A 13,556-nucleotide genomic window follows, 5' to 3' on the forward strand; every position below is an offset into this window, starting at 1 on the left:
AATTTCTAATACAGTGTCTTGGTTGTTTTTTTAAAGCACATTTTAAATCTGTTTTAATGCCTCTTTCCCCAGAATCATGACTGCTTTTGATTCCATTTTTTTAAACCAACCCCTTTTCTGGGGTCTTTAAATTTCATTTCAGCAAGTTCTAACCGCCTTGCCTTCAGATGTTGCTCTCCTGCTAAGATGGGACTGTCATCTCAAGGTGCAAGGGAGGGATATGTCTGCTTTGGCTTCTCATTTTTCTAGTCTTGAGTTCACTACTCCACATTTCTGCATCAGCTTGCATTAAAAAAAAAAAATCCTCATGAAAATTCATCACTATTTTAGTGCAAATTTCTTTGCACGTTTTTGCAAAGCAATCTCCCCTAACATCATGCATTCTAATCTTGCATGCTTTGGCATATGCCTTACTATGCATTCCTTCGTCAGAAGATTGTATGACAAGTTTGGGAGAAGTGCGAACTTCAAAAGGTGGATATGGTTCAGTTCACTTCCAAAAGTGTGAATTGATTTGTAGGTTAATAATAATAATCATAAATTATTTATATCCCGCCCTCCCCAGCCGAAGCCGGGCTCAGGGCGGCTAACAGCATTCTAAAATCAATTCATTATAAAATCAGTTCCCCTTTAGATGATGATGATGATTTATTATACCCTGCCCATCTAGCCAGGCCTCTCCAGCCACTCTGGGCGGCTAACAACAGAATATTAAAAACACGATAAAACATCAGACATTAAAAACTTCCCTAAACAGGGCTGCCTTCAGATGTCTTCTAAAAGTCAGATAGTTGTTCATTTCCTTGACATCTGACGGGAGGGCGTTCCACAGGGCAGGCGCCACTACCAAGAAGGCCTTGTTCCCTGAACCTCCCTTCTCGCAGGGAGGGAACTGCCAGAAGGCCCTCGGCGCTGGCCCTCAGTATCTGGGCAGAAGGATGGGGGTGGAGCTGCTCCTTCAGGTATACTGGGCCGAGGTCATTTAGGGCTTTAAAGTTCATCACCAACACTTTGAATTGTGCTCGGAAACGTACTGGGAGCCAATGTAGGTCTTTCAGGACCGGTGTTATGTGGTCTCGGTGGCCGCTCCCAGACACCTGTCTAGCTGCTGCATTCTGGATTACGTAGCTGCAGTTTCCAGGTCACCTTCAAAGGTAGCCCCACGTAGAGTGCATTGTAGTAGTCCAAGCGGGAGATAACCAGAGCATGCACCACTCTGGCGAGACAGTCCGCAGGCAGGTAGGGTCTCAGCCTGCGTACCAGGTGGAGTTGGTAGACAGCTGCCCTGGATACAGAATTGACCTGCGCCTCCATGGACAGCTGTGAGTCCAAAATGACTCCCAGGCTGCGCACCTGGTCCTACATGAGAATTGTAGCAAATCTATTCCCCATCTCTATGTGCTATTTCTTTACTGCCCCTGCTACTGAGCCTTAAGGAAACAATGGCCTGGCTGACACACAGAAATGTAGCAAGTGAAGCCTTTTCTCACCATGGACTTCACTTTCATGTCAAGAAGAATTCAGCTGCTTCATGTTAAAGGCAGAGAGACAATAAAACTAAAAAAGGGGGCAACCCTACTAATCTCTCCACACTCAACTTTTGCCCCACGCTTTCCAGATACTGTTCCGTACTTTAAAAGCTCAGCATTTTTTCCCTTGCCCTGATCTCTCCCTGTGAAAACCCGCTCTTTATTACTCAACCGTTGTTGTTGTTGTTGTTTAGTCGTGTCCGACTCTTTGTGACCCCATGGACCAGAGCACGCCAGGCACTCCTGTCTTTCACTGCCTCTCGCAGTTTGGTCAAACTCATGCTGGTAACCTCGAAAACACTATCCAACCATCTCGTCCTCTGTTGCCCCCTTCTCCTTGTGCCCTCCATCTTTCCCAGCATCAGTGTCTTCTCCAGGGAGTCTTCTCTTCTCGTGAGGTGGCCAAAGTACTGGAGCCTCAGCTTCACGATCTGTCCTTCCAGTGAGCACTCAGGGCTGATTTCCTTAAGAATGGATGCGTTTGATCTTCTTGCAGTCCATGGGACTCTCAAGAGTCTCCTCCAGCACCATAATTCAAAAGCATCAATTCTTCGGCGATCAGCCTTCTTTATGGTCCAGCTCTCACTTCCATACATCACTACTGGGAAAACCATGGCTTTAACTATACGGACCTTTGTTGGCAAGGTGACTTACTCAACCGTAGCAAATGCTAACTTGGGTTTTCCACAGATTTCTGTTTGCTCTGGTCATGCTTTAGAGAGTGTGTTTTTGTAGGGAAATCTCCAGAGCAAAAGAAAAGGGGAGGCGCCCTTGACATGGAGTTTTAAAACTTGCACTTGAGCCTGGAAAGCTAAGTGCGGATAAGCCCTGCCTTTACTCCGGCAAACATGCCCAGATTACAACCTAGAAACCTGTCCTGCTCCTTTAAATGCTCCAAAAGCAGTTGGAGGGTGTGTGCCCTGTGCATCTGAACATTTTGAAGGCATGGGTAGGGATGGGGCAGTGGCGTAGGAAGGGGGTTGCGGTGGGTGCCGGTCACCCCGGGTGTCATCACTGAGGGGGTGACAAAATGGCAAAAATATGTGTTTTTATAATAAATATGATATACGATATCTTTACTGTCATTATCCCATGCAGAACAATGAAATTGAAAAACTACATAAAACTACTACAAAACTACATAAAACTACTACAAAACTACATAAAACCTACATAAGACCACAGAAAAACTGCAGAAAACATTCAAACACCCCTAAAAACTCTTCTTATTTATTAAAATAAATAAAAATTGGCTTCACGACACTTTATATATATATATAGGTGTTATGTACTGAAGTTCTCACCCTGGGCCAGCAGGGGGATACTGTAGATAGTTTTCACTCAGGTCCACGTCAGTTATTTTAGGCGGGAAACCCTGGGTTGTTGTTGCTACAGTGTTGACAGCCGGCTGCCTATAAAAGCAGGCCGGCTGAGCTGTTTGCTGTTCAGTTCTGTCCAGCTTACAAATAAAGAGCTGCTCTGGAGAAATCGCTGTGTCGTCTGCTATGTTCTCCCCAACTTAACAATAGGTCTTTCAAGACCGGTGTTATATGTCCTGCTCTCCCTACCTTCTAGGCAGGTAGGCCTTTGCCACTGGAACCTGCATGTTTTTATTCTGGTTACAGCAGAAAAGGCTCTGCTGTGCTACGAGGTTAGCTCCCTGAGAGCTGCAGGATGAGAATGTATGGTAAGCGGCCCTTGCTTCTCCTCTTGCTCTTGTAATTAAATAAATCTGCTGCCCATCAGCTTCATGGGATGGCTGACAGTATTTGACTGGTCAACTAGGGCAAGGATTCAAACAGAGCAGGTCAGTCAAGGTGTAAAATCTAAGGTTAAATTGCGTTAAGATAAATTATGGAACAAAATCTGAGAAAGAGGGAAAGGACTTGCTGAAACAACTAATTGAATTAGAATACAAAAAAGGGAGGTGTGAGGAAGTCAAGGAAATAAGTAAATGAAAGATAAAGACATGAAAATATTGGATTTTTTTTTCTTTTTTAAATGTTTTTGTTTTTAAATGTTTTTGTTTTTTCTTTCTTATTGTTTTGTTGTATTGTTGCTTTTTATTGTATTTTTTTATTTTTGAAGTATTGTAACTTTTTATTGTTTGCTTTTCTTTTTTCTGTAACTGTTAAACTTTAATAAATATCATTTAAAACAAAAACAAAAACAGAGCAGGTCATCTGAGATGCTACTTCCATCGCCCAGCCTTTCCGTTCTTCAGTGTGATGCATTTCAATATTTTGCCTCCTGTTTCATGCTCAGAAAAGGCATCCGCTGCAACCTACATAAATTGCGCCAACCAATCAAGTTTGCGTAATTTATTCTTCACCTTTCTCTATTTTGCACAACTTAGTATTTGCTTCAGAGGGGGGGGTGTGTTAAGTTGTGGGTAAACATATCAGACGACACAGCGATTCTTCAGACAGCTCTTGTTTATTCACAGGCCAGAACAGAACTGAACTGAACTGAAGGGTTCAGCCAGCCTGCTTATATAGAGCTCCACTACAAAGCAACAGTAACCACTTTCTGTAACTATCCAATCACTGAACGTCACTTTCAATTCCTTATTTGCATATGCAGACCTGAGTGAAAACTATCTACGGTATCCCCCTGCTGGCCCAGGGTGAGAACTTTAGTACATAACGGGGGGGGGGGGCAGGAAGTTATGCAGTACACCCAAACTCCACCCCTGAGTTTCTTTTTCAGCAACGCTCTCTGGCTTTGCAATATGAAATGCACAGATGCATTTAAAGGATGTCCCCCCTCCCTTTAACAGCAGTAGCCATGAGCTGGATTGGGACCATGGCATGCAGGGAGGGGGCTTAACTCTTTCCTCTCCTGCTGAGAATTGCTCCCCGCCCTCCAGAGGGGAAGCATCTATTTACACCAACGGAAGCGCTGAAGAGAAGCACACTCAGGTCTTTCTATAGGATAGATGTGTTCTGAGGCCAGGATATTTCTGCTAAGCGCAGCCTCATGGTGCAAAGGGCCTTTTCCTCATAGTCTTCCTTCCCAAAGTTCCTCCATTGCCGCAGTATTTGTGGCATGAGCCCAGAGAGATACATCCTCATGCCATAACATATTTTTGATGCTCTCTTGATATAACCTGCCCTAAGGACCTTCTGGTGAAGGACAGGCAGTAAAGCTAATCATTGTTATCATACATACTGGTCCGGAGTTTATATGCTGGCCTTAGTGTGCTATGACTAAGGATGCCTCATCCTGTCAACTAAATAATAACCAAGTAGGCAACAGGAGGGACGCAGGTGGTGCTGTGGGTTAAACCACAGAGCCTAGGACTTGCCAATCAGAAGGTCGGCGGCTCGAATCCCCGCGACGGGGTGAGCTCCCATTGCTCGGTCCCTGCTCCTGCCAACCTAGCAGTTTGAAAGCACGTCAAAGTGCAAGTAGATAAATAGGTGCCACTCCAGCGGGAATGTAAATGGTATTTCCGTGTGCTGCTCTGGTTCACCAGAAGCGGCTTCGTCATGCTGGCCACATGACCTGGAAGCTGTACGCCGGCTCGCTCGGCCAATAAAGCAAGATGAGCACCGCAACCCCAGAGTCGGCCACGACTGGACCTAATGATCAGGGGTCCCTTTACCTTTACCTTTAGGCAACAGGAGATGTTCCTTTGAGTTGGGAGTTCCATGGCAGGGTTGTTGTTGCTGAACAACTGAAGGCTGTCATAAGAAGTTAGAAGAGATCGGTGGCTGGCAACTTTAATTTTTAGGCATTATAATGAGAGGCTGGGACATGGCTCAAACAGTGATTTCGTTGTGACAAGGCTTGGGAAACTAGAACTGTCTTGGCCAAACAGAGTATGAGAATAGTACTTCAGAAGCAGTACCAAAGGGGAGTATGTTTACTTGCAAGTTTGCGGGGGAACAAAGAGGAAGTTCAATTCCATGTATACCCTTAGAAACTTGCAATAATGACATCTTTGCAGGATTTGTTGCTTTTTATAAGCAATGACGTGAGCCCAACCTGAAGAAGGAAGAGTTATGGACTTTTTAAAGCTCCTATTGGCACACATCATATAAACTTTAAATAGAACATAATCTCAACATTTGATAACTTCCCTGCTGAGTGATTTAAGACCTTTACTGGTGTCATTCATGAGTGTATTAAATGAATGCTTAATGTACTCCGAATTGCATGGTGCATGGAATTATGCCATAATCTTCATTTATAAAAATGGGGAGCATCCAAGGTTGTTGACGGACAGGTTAAACAGGTCCATTATTAGTTCATTTGGAATCTGCTAGTGGCTGCGGAAAAAAGAAATCTGATTACATAGAAATGGCATGGACCTGCTTTTCCTATGTTAGAATAAGGGGTGGTTAAGATTTGGAAATGTTGATATTAACAATGTTGATTTAAGGCAACATTAAGGTGAACCTGTCACTCCACCCCCCAAGATGTTGCTAGACTCTGCCTCCCATCATCCCTGACAGTTGGCAGTGTTGGCTGGAGCTAATAGGTCTTGTAGACCAAAACACCTTGAAGATACCAGTTTCATGAAAGTTGCAAAAGGGAGCTGAAGCCAAGTCTTCTTTAGAGCTCTTGGCTATGTGTGTAGGGCTTTGATAGCCTCCGGTCCATTGTCGCAATGCTTCAGCAAATGGTTGATGGACGTTTGTTAAGAGGATCATTTTTACCACAAAGGTAAAGGGACCCCTGACCGTTAGGTCCAGTCGTGGCCGACTCTGGGGTTGCGGCTCTCATCTCGCTTTGTTGGCTGAGGGAGCTGGCATACAGCTTCCGGGTCATGTGGCCAGCATGACTAAGCCGCTTCTGGCGAACCAGAGCAGCGAACGGAAATACCGTTTACCTTCCCACCAGAGTGCACTTTGCCGCGCTTTCGAACTGCTAGGTTGGCAGGAGCTGGGACTGAGCAACGGGAGCTCACCCCGTCACAGGGATTCGAACCTCCGACCTTCTGATCGGCAAGTCCTAGGTTCTGTGGTTTAACCCACTGCGCCACCTGTGTCCCTTTTACCACGAAGCGTACTGCAAATATCTGCCATCTGTTTTTCTGGGGTGGCTCTCTTCTGTTTTTTTGTGAACATAACCTGCCTTCTGAATTATCGGCAAAGATTATTTTTGGTAAGGCTTTTAAGGATGGCATTTGCGTGGCCAGGTGGAGACCCCCGACCCCCGGCGACCCCCAGGAGGAATGATGACTCATGACAGCGTGTTATGGGATTAAAATTGGCCACAACTTGATTAAACTTTCAGATGTAGGGAGACCTTGGATTAGGCATTGGGCGTTTATCCCTCCCAGTCCCCCGTCCGGGGGTCTGGGGTACAGCAGGGTTATCCAAACTGTGTGGGGATTGGGCTGGCTCTGGAAAATGTATGTTTAAGAAGAAGAAGAAGAAGAAAAAGAAGAAGAAGAGTTTGGATTTGATATCCCGCTTTATCACTACCCTAAGGAGTCTCAAAGCGGCTAACATTCTCCTTTTCCTTCCTCCCCCACAACAAACACTCTGTGAGGTGAGTGGGGCTGAGAGACTTCAGAGAAGTCTGACTAGCCCAAGGTCACCCAGCAGCTGCATGTGGAGGAGCGGGGAAGCGAACCCGGTTCCCCAGATTAAGAGACTACTGCTCTTAACCACTACACCACACTGGCTTTAGCAGAGAGCCCACCCCCCATTTTGCCGCAACGCAGGGGTAGACCACTGACAACCTCTCGGCGTATGGCCAATGACTCCCCTCAAAACAACCCCTTTAACGGGGAACCCTGGGTTCACCGCCGCAGGGGGGGTGTGAGTCTCTGCTTCATGCCCCCCCCCCATTTAGGGAAGATAGACTAAAGGATTCTGCCCAAGGCCTGAAACTGCCAAAGTTGTGATGTTTTGCTACGGGGAAGGCAAAACCTGCCAATGCAGGGAAATTCCTTCCCGGTCCTTCAACAGCAACCATCAATGACCGTAGCAGCGCCCACGTACCTGTAAAGAAGAGGTTAAGCTGCAAAAGGAAGGCATAAACTGAGGGAGGGCCGGGTGGGAGAAGCTCTGGAGCCGGCTGAGGACTCCCAGGTAAGTTCCACCCTCTATTGTGTGTGCAGGGCGGTCCTAACCCTACCTGGTCAACTCCCCTGGCAACACCTCCCCAGCTGGGATTGGTTGACTGTCTGAGGTTAGGCGGGAACCTCCAGGTATTCAGCTTGGGAAGGCAAAGCCAGTCTGACTTGCTGGAGATTGTGTAGGGTCAGGGGGCTGCGTGTGACCACGCAAAAAGCACCCCCCCCATTTGGAGTGGGGAACGGTCATTAATAGAGAGACTGGACAATATTTGTACGTTTTGGGCTTGCCTGACATGGGAATAACAACAGAATTAAGAATCTGACCATGAAATAGTCCAATAAGGGGCTAAGACAGCGTCTTGGGGAAAGCTTTTCAAAATGTGGTTGGAAAACTCTCAGGCTGAATTGCTTCCCCAGATTTAAGATGAATGGTATCTTTCACTATGGATATTATTAGCCTATTTAAACATTTTCTGTGGTTGGTCTGGCGTTCCTTCCTTCCTTTCTAAACAAACCACTTTGGAGCTTAGACAGATATGCCATAATTTCCCGAGAGCCTTTTAAATGTATTGTTTGAAGTTCTTTATATCAGTGCAACTACATATAAATCTGGGGTCTCAAATAGGGAGATAATTTTCTGCTTTAACTTAGGTCACATAAGTTGAATTAGTACTTTGGCCCAAATTGTGAGAAACAATTTATTATGTGAAAGGCAATCTGTTCACATAATAAGAAGCAAAGAAGTTTGCAAGTTAAGGTTGGGCTTCCCTATTTTTTGCCATCTTAGATAAAATAAAATAAAATAAAATAAAATGTTCCCCTCCCAGTCCAGGTCTCTGTAAAGCCCTTTAGCCTGCCTGGGACAACTGCAACATTACCTCAGGGAAAGAGTGGCCTAGTTGCAAGATTGAATGAACAAAATAAGTAAAATCAGGAGTGCCAAAGCTGGACTCAGCATACAGTAATCCAAAGGAGGGAGTTATTCAGGCACAGAAGGAAGGCAAAGAAGAAATTACAGAATTTAGGGTTGCCATATTTCAAAAACCAGGACACCCCAAAAGTTGTTTTTGGAAATTCCACCCGAATGTCAATTCCACCCGAATGTATGGCATCCCTAGCCTGGAATTGTGTGGTTAGCCACTGAAGGGGGAAAAGGCCACTGAGGGAACAGGATGCTCGACTAAATGGGCCTTCTTACGTCAATCTAGAATGGCATAATCATGTGAAAGTGCTACAGGGCACTCGTACCACCATTTAAATTCCTATATGTCACTGCAAAGCAAAAAGCAGAGACATCACCTTGCCAACAAAGGTCCGTATAGTTAAAGCTATGGTTTTCCCAGTAGTGATGTATGGAAGTGAGAGCTGGACCATTAAGAAGGCTGATCGCCGAAGAATTGATGCTTTTGAATTAAGGTGCTGGAGAAGACTCTTGAGAGTCCCATGGACTGCAAGAAGATCAAACCTTTCCATTCTTAAGAAAATCAGCCCTGAGTGCTCACTGGAAGGACAGATCCTAAAGCTCAGGCTCCAATACTTTGGCCACCTCATGAGAAGAGAAGACTCCCGGGAAAAGACCCTGATGTTGGTAAAGATGGAGGGCACAAGGAGAAGGGGACGACAGAGGACGAGATGGTTGGACAGTGTTCTTGAAGCTGCTAACATGAGTTTGACCAAACTGCGGGAGGCAGTGAAAGACAGGAGTGCCTGGCGTGCTCTTGTCCATGCGGTCACGAAGAGGTGGACATGACTAAATGACTAAACAACAACAACATGTCACTGCTGTTTAAGGCACAGAGGCAAGGCCAAAGAAATGGCTGTACCACAAAACAGGTCAGCTCCAGAGGAGCAGCTGTAGAGAGATTTCGTTCTTCTTCTCCGTAAGAAAGATAATATTGATTTTTCCGGATTATTTCTGAGATCCATTGATGAGCTTCCCCACAGAATCCAGTCATTTTTTGTGCTAGGCTCCCAGGTTGCAAAGTCTTCCGAGTTCATACATGTGGTCTGACCGCAACAGGAACCTCATCTGTAATCCTAATGCATAGCTATTACTCTGATTTCTATTGTCAAGTGTAATCCCTTCCCAAAGGGCTTGGTAGCATTAATCATAATTCCCCTGTGGGCATTTGTCAAGTCTCCCAATTCTTTTCCTTCTCTGAATCTTGCTTAATCATTGCCTTAAAATATCATGTTGTAATGAGTTCCACAGACTAATTACACTCTAGGTTCCTTTTGAGAACTCATTCTGTATTGAGGCGCCAGTGCCGAACACAGCTGTCGCTCTCTTCTGTGAATATCGTTTTGCACGTTTGCACAATTAAGTAAGAAGGGTTCAATTTTAGAAATGGTTTAGAAAGCAATCTCAGGAGAATCCTTAGAAACACACAGGATTGCCAACACTTTCCCTGCAGCCTAACATGCAGAAATTAAGTAAAGTGAAGGTTTTTTTCATACTTTATCTCCACGATAGGAAAAAGGTCCGCTGCTAAATTTCTGTATAGAAGGCAACTGGAGACAAATAGGTTCTTCTTGTAATCTGGGAATGAATGTTCCACCTACATCTTGTTGCAACACGCCGTAGCCTGTCATTTTCCTGCCCTGTCATGCTGTAATGTCTGCATTTACTGCACCAGTGTCGACAGGGAAATCACTTCAAAGTATTTCTGCATTTGTGGCTGCATCATGCATTATTCGATTGCTTTTAGAAGGGGACTTTTGGCTTTTTGAATATTATTATTCATGGACTGCTTAGAAATATCATGCAAATGGGTCAATTAAAAATAAATTCATCCCATTGGCTGATACTTCAGAAGATACGTAACCCACCCAGGCCACTAAACTGGACTACATATTGCATCTTACCTGCAGTTTTCCGTTTCAGAAGCTTTGAACATTTGCATTGCGGTTCTAGGCTTTTGTGGTCAATGCTGTCCATCAGGTTGTTACTATTCAGGATTACAGTGGTACCTTGGTTTGCATACGTCTTCGTTTGCATACGTTTTGGAATACAAACACGTCAAACCCAGAAGTGCGTTTGCAACCTTATTTTCGATTAAAAGTTAAAGGTAAAGGACCCCTGACAGTTAAGTCCAGTCACGAATGACTCTGGGGTTGCGGCGCTCATCTTGCTTTACTGGCCAAGGGAGCCGGCGTACAGCTTCCGGGTCATGTGGCCAGCATGACCGAGCCGCTTCTGGCAAAACCAGAGCAGTGCACAGAAACGCCATTTACCTTCCTGCCGGAGCGGTACCTATTTATCTACTTGCACTTTGACATGCTTTCGAAATGCTAGGTTGGCAGGAGCTGGGATAACTGTGCCCCTGAAGGACCAGGTGCGCAGCCTGGGAGTCGTTTTGGACTCACAGCTGTCCATAGAGGCACAGGTCAATTCTGTATCCAGGGCACCTGTCTACCAGCTCCACCTGGTACACGGGCTGAGACCCTACCTGCCTGCAGACTGTCTCGCCAGAGTGGTGCATGCTCTAGTTATCTCCCGCTTGGACTACTGCAATGCGCTGTATGTGGGGCTACCTTTGAAGGTGACCCGGAAACTACAACTAATCCAGAATGTGGCAGCTAGACTGGTGACTGGGGGCGGCCACCGAGATCACATAACACCGGTCTTGAAAGACCTACATTGGCTCCCAGTACATTTCCGAGCACAATTCAAAGTGTTGGTGTTGACCTTTAAAGCCCTAAACGGCCTCGGCCCACTATACCAGAAGCAGCGTCTCCACCCCCCATTGTTCTGCCCAGACGCTGAGGTCCAGTGCCGAGGGCCTTCTGGCGGTTCCCCCATTGCGAGAAGCAAAGCTACAGGGAACCAGGCAGAGGGCCTTCTCAGTAGTGGCACCCGCCCTGTGGAACGCCCTCCTACCAGATGTCAAAGAGATAAACACTTACCTGACATTCGGAAGACATCCGAAGGCAGCCCTGTTCAGGGACGTTTTTAATGTATTTTAGTGTATTTTTGGTCTTTGTTGGAAGCCGCCCAGAGTGGCTGGGGAAACCCAGCCAGATGGGCGGGGTACAAATAATAAATTATTATTATATAACCTGTTTTGGTTTACAAACGGACCTCCGGAACGGATTATGGTTGTAAACCAAGGTACCACTGTATTGTTGTTTACAAATGGAGGGGTGGGGTTTGTCTTGTTGGAATAGTTGCCATGTTTTGATGCTTGATCCCTCAAACGCTTCTTCCCCATCATGTCCCTCCAGATCTGGCACCTCCCTGAACCGGTCTGGTCACCGCAGACGGAGATCTTGAGCTGCAGGCTGTCTTGTCTTGGATGAAGGGAGGAGGAGCAAGACACAGAGTGATAACTCAGCATATTGGGTCACATCCTTTGCATCAGATATCACCAGCAACCTGGAGGTGATGTCAGGTCTAGAGGCAACTTCTTACTGAGGGCTTGGAAGCTGCAGTGGTCAATGCGATCTGGTAGGTGGTTTTTACCCAGGGGTTATTTATTTATTTATTTATTTTACAAGCTGGAACTTTTGCAGAGGAGGGCAACCAAGATGAACAAGGGTCTGGAAGCTAAGACTTATGAGGAGCGCTTGAAGGATCTGGGTATGTTTAGCCCAGAAGAGGGGAAAACAAGAGGCGATGTGATAGCCATCTTCAAATATCTCAAGGGCTGTCACATGGAGGAGGGAGCGTGCTTGTTTTCTCCTGCTCTGGAGGGTAGGACTCGAACCAATGGCTTCAAGTTGCAAGAAAGGAGATTCTGACTAAACATTCAGAAAAACTTTCAGACGGTTAGAGCTGTTTGGCAGTGGAACAGACGCCCACGAGAGGTGGTGGGCACGCTTTCCTTGGAGGTTTACAAGCAGAGGTGGGATGGCCATCTGCCATGGGTGCTTTAGCTGAGATTCTTGCAAGGTGTTGAACTACACAACCCTCTCAAGATCCCTTCATAGCTGTCAACTGTTAACTTTTTTTAAGGGAAATTCCCTTATTCCGAATAGGATTCCTCGCAAGAAAACAGAAAAGTTGACAGCTATGGATCCCTTCCAACTCTAAGATGCTATGATTCTAAATGTGAAGTGGTTATATGAGGAAACTGGACCATGGGACCTGGAGTTTGCATAGCCCTTCTGGAACCGTACAGGTTCCCTTAGTTGGCAGAGTCCCACTGTATGAGTCCTCTGGGAGACAGCAAGGGGCCTTTTCTTCTAACAGTTGAGTACAAGTGGAGGAAGAAAGCAGCACCTACTAAAACCCTCTACAGTGGTACCTCAGGTTAAGAACTTAATTCGTTCCGGAGGTCCGTCCTTAACCTGAAACTGTTCTTAACCTGAAGACCACTTTAGCTAATGGGGCCTCGCGCTGCCACCGCACGATTTCTGTTCTCATCCTGAGGTAAAGTTCTTACCCCGAGGTACTACTTCCGGGTTAGGGGAGTCTGTAACCTGAAGTGTTTGTCACCCGAAGCGTTTGTAACCTGAGGTACCACTGTATTCCACACCACTGACAGAGGAACAGGAGCCCTGCTGTTCTCCTTCATATTGTGCAACTCTGCCAAGTTGGACATTGTCCTGTGGTCATATCATAGCTGGGCATCAACTGATTACATTCGGAGGAGATCCACCCGAGACTATGGCATTGACTTCTGCCACCAGCAGAAGTGAATGGGGTTTGTGATTGGGAAAAAGAGCAATAAGTTGGGGGTGGGTGGGGTGGAACTGCAAATTACTGACATAAATTCCACTTGCATAACATGTGGTTGTATTTTGAGTCTTGCAGTTGCTGGTCTTCCTCGTCAGAATATCTCCTCCTTTCCCTAAAACTCTGTGTTTTTAGAAATGGGGGCACAAATGTTCTCATGGGCAAATGTGAAATGTTGCTAAGACTAGACAGAGGCCGTCACTAAGTTCTCCTTTGAAACAAGTAGATGCTGTTATGCAGCTCCCATTCATCTCAAAGGAGCTGACTCAGGACAACTTCCCGGTGGATTACCACCAGTTGAACGGCAGAGGCAGTA

At 45.9% G+C, this 13,556-nt stretch overlaps 1 protein-coding gene across 1 annotated transcript in view; it reads left to right on the top strand.

Annotated features, from left to right (window-relative positions):
• Positions 1-13,556, top strand: part of LOC114582679 (transmembrane protease serine 11A-like) — a 65,770-nt gene that overhangs the window by 13,487 nt on the left and 38,727 nt on the right. Inside the window, exon 2 of the mRNA XM_077917584.1 lies at positions 11,788-12,010. The gene's annotated coding sequence lies outside the window, so the exon portion shown is untranslated. The remainder of the gene's footprint in view (positions 1-11,787; positions 12,011-13,556) is intronic.

Source organism: Podarcis muralis, chromosome 13 (assembly GCF_964188315.1).
Source record: "Podarcis muralis chromosome 13, rPodMur119.hap1.1, whole genome shotgun sequence".
Taxonomy (NCBI): Eukaryota; Metazoa; Chordata; class Lepidosauria; order Squamata; family Lacertidae; genus Podarcis; species Podarcis muralis.